Source organism: Acyrthosiphon pisum, chromosome X (assembly GCF_005508785.2).
Source record: "Acyrthosiphon pisum isolate AL4f chromosome X, pea_aphid_22Mar2018_4r6ur, whole genome shotgun sequence".
Taxonomy (NCBI): Eukaryota; Metazoa; Arthropoda; class Insecta; order Hemiptera; family Aphididae; genus Acyrthosiphon; species Acyrthosiphon pisum.
The window spans coordinates 118,957,420-118,961,345 of NC_042493.1; positions in this window are offsets into that span (position 1 = coordinate 118,957,420).

Consider the following 3,926-nt stretch of genomic DNA (forward strand, 5'->3'; position numbering starts at 1 on the left):
GACACTTATCGATTACGGTAATTGGATATCAGATATACTATCAGTATTAACTATTAATATATCTTCTAAGACCGTGTTATCTTCTAAGACCGTGGTCATAACTAATAAGTAATTATTTTCATAAATATGACTGTTATCTATCATATAGTGGTGGTAGGGGTGATCACGGATGAGAGAGTGATATAGAATATAGTCAGTCAGTGTATAGCTGGACAGCGCGTCGCAAGCGTTGTACAGCTATTATTTTTCATTATATATTTAATAATATTATATTGCTGTGTATTTATTGTTACCATTCCAATCTCTAATTAATATATTAGTTAGCAGTTCAGAAGTGTGATTCGTACACATCCCCCACAGGACGTTGTGCGTGAGTATTTGTGTTCTGCACTTGTGTTGTGAATAATTAAGTCGGTGTGCTTTAGCCGTTAGCCGTGGTACATAACCAAAAAAAAAATTGTAAATCGTTTTATCAAGTGCGTGTACGATAAACGTGGTCGTCGGTTGGTACCAGTTGGTGTTATCACTCTGGTTTGAGATAGTGATAAGCAAGAACAAAATATACATGATAAGCGATAAGATCGCAAAAAAAAAAAAAAAAAAAATAACAAACATTTCGTTTGAAATATTATAGCGTGTTTGAATATTTTTTTTTCTCGTGTTTGACGTATTCGTTTACAAAAAAAAGAATTAAGGATACCGTTCTATTCAATCGAACAAGATGAGTCCGCCGATTAATCAACAGTTATCGGTCGACGTTAATGAACTAGTAAAAACTATGCTCGAACAAAACCGATTACGTGAAGAACAAATGCAGAACTTAGTGGATAAGTTGATGGGACAGAATCAGAACTACCCAACAACTACGTCGTTCGTACCGAATTATTTACAACTCATACAGAATTTTGATGGAGAAACTGGTGACACTGGTGTAGCAGATGAATGGTTAAGTGCATTATGTACGGCTGCTAAACTCAATAACTGGCCGGATACATATACTATGGAGGCGGCAAGATCAAATTTGAGTGGCCCTGCAAAACAGTGGTATCTAAGCCACATGGCGGATCTCAAAAATTTTGATGATTTTAGAAAATTGTTTAAAGTCACATTTACGAGTGAAGAAAGTATAACAAACATATGGAAAAGAATGTATGACCGTGTGCAAGGAGAAAAGGAAAGCATATTTAATTACTACCATGAGAAAGTACGTCTTTGTCGTAAATTGAAATTAAACGAGGGCGAAACCAAGAAAATGGTGTGTATGGGACTACGTTCGCGTGATCTGGTTACAGCATTGTTAAGTAGCTCACGAAATACAGAGCCAGAACTTTTGGCCGACATACGAATGTTTATGGAGGTTCAAGCAGAACATTCAGGAAGAGTTGGTCATACACGTCCCATAGAAACTGTTGTTAAGTCAAGTACTACATCAACGACGAACAACAAATGGCACAAGATTAAATCAAATGAGCAAGGAAATCTTAACATTCCTACAGGGTCTACTAAAACCATCAATATCAAACCGAAAGAATATTCCCCCAAGTGTTATAATTGTCAATTAACTGGACATATCGCTCGTGATTGTACACGTACTAAACGACCTTTTAAGTGTTCAAAGTGTTCAATAGAAGGACATACTGCCAAGTATTGTACAGCAACGAAGTCAGAAGTAACCATAGTCAACAGTAATCCACATCAGAAACCTACAAATTGTTATATTAAGCAAGTAGGTATTTATTAATAATGACAATGAACCTGTATCAGGCTTAGTGGATACGGGGAGCGCATTTTCCATAATCAGGAAATCGGTAGCTGAAAAGTTTAAGTTGGTGGTGACACCAAAAGAGGTTAAAATGTGGGTATATGGAAGTACTCAACCCGTGACCAGCTATGGAGAATCTCAAGCTACGTTATGCATTGTCACTGTAAAAGAATTAGTTGAATGTGTTATTGTGGATGATGAACTACAAAAGTATGATGTTATTGTCGGACGTACGTTTGTGGATAAGGAGAATGTGACATTCATTAAAACAAATGATCAGTTACACTTTGCATATGGAATGAAGTTTCCTTTCGAAGACTCTGAGATACCCTGTAAGGAAGAAAATCTGTATACTACATTAACAACCAAGGATTTTGAAGAGATACCCCCAAGGAGTGTGAAGATTACAAATGTTACAACCCAGGACAATGAGATAGAGGTACTGATAGTAAATGACGGTGATGAATCAGTTACATGGTCTAAGGGAAAAATTGTTGGCAACGTCAAAAATAAAATACATAGTCCAGTTCATAACAGTCTCAATAGTTGTAGAACAATTACATCAGATATGGTTAATTACAATCCTGAGTTTTCTGAGGGACAAGTAAATAAATTATTAAATTTAATCAATAGTTACAGAATGTGTTTTGCTTTTAGTGCACAAGAGTTGGGCTGCACAAATGTTGTTGAAATGGACATTGTGGACAATGGTGTTCCGGTTGTGTGTAAACCATACCGTACGAGTGCAGCCGAACGCAAAACCATTGCAGGGATAGTCAAGGAGTGGAAGGAAGCGGGAATTGTGTCAGATACTGTATCACCTTATGCTTCCCCGGTGCTCCTGGTACAAAAAAAGGATGGTGATCCCAGACTGGTGGTGGACTACCGAAAGCTTAATGCTCAGACGGTGCGAAGGGTGTTCCCTACACCACAGCTAGATGATCACTTGGAGACCTTGTATGGGGCAAAATTGTTTTGCACTTTGGATTTGGCCTCTGGGTACCTCCAAGTACCTCTTACAGAAGCAGCCAAGGAGAAAACCGCATTCATCACTCCTGATGACACAGGTCAGTTTGAACGAATGGTGTTTGGGCTCATTAATGCTCCTTACGAGTTCTCAAGGTTAATGCAACGGGTACTCAATCCGTTGAAGGGAAAAATTGCTATGTGGTATTTGGATGATGTGTTGGTGCCTGCTATATCGTACGAGGAAATGTTGGATAGGTTGAAATTGGTATTTGAAGCATTTCGTACAGCACACCTAACACTGAAGTTGAGTAAGTGCTATTTTGGGTATTATGAGGTGTCTTACCTTGGATTTTTATTATCCTCAAAGGGCGTGCGCCCTGGACAACAGAAAGTTTTGTCGATACAAGAGTTTCCTACACCTACTAACAAACACGAAGTGAGGAGATTTCTTGGACTTAGTGGATTCTTCCGACGTTTCATCCCACGGTATGCCCAACTAGCTGGACCAATTACAGAGTTGCTTAAAGATTCTGAGACTTTCAAGTGGAAAGAAGAGCAGGACAATGCGTTTAGGGGGCTAAAAGAAAAATTAAGTTCTAGTCCCGTACTCCGATTGTACAATCCAGGGGCCCATACTGAGTTGCACTGCGATGCAAGCAGCATTGGACTTAGTGGCATGTTGTTACAGCGTGGGGCTGACAATCGCTTACATTTGGTGCATGCGGTATCGAAAAAAACCACTGCGGCAGAAAAACTTTACCACTCAAGTAAGTTAGAACTAATGGCGATTGTTTGGAGTGTAATCCGAATGAGACACTACCTAATTGGACTACATTTTGTTATTGTGACGGATTGTCAGGCGTTGGTCCATTTAAATACTCAGAAGACAATTAGTCCGCAGGTGGCCAGATGGGCTACACTATTAACCGAATACGACTATGAAATCAAACATAGAGCCGGAGACAAGATGACACACATCGACGCTCTTAGTAGAGCACCTGTCGAAGTTGCCGGTGACACGGAGATGGAGATCATAAATGAGAAAATGGAAGTACTTACATTGATTACTGAGGAGGAACAAGTGATGGCGATGCAGCGCACCGATACAAGGCTAAAAACAATTGTAGATATTTTAAGCCGGGAAGAATCGGGACGCTCCGTCAGTGAGTCTGCGTTGGTTAAAGAATATGTACTG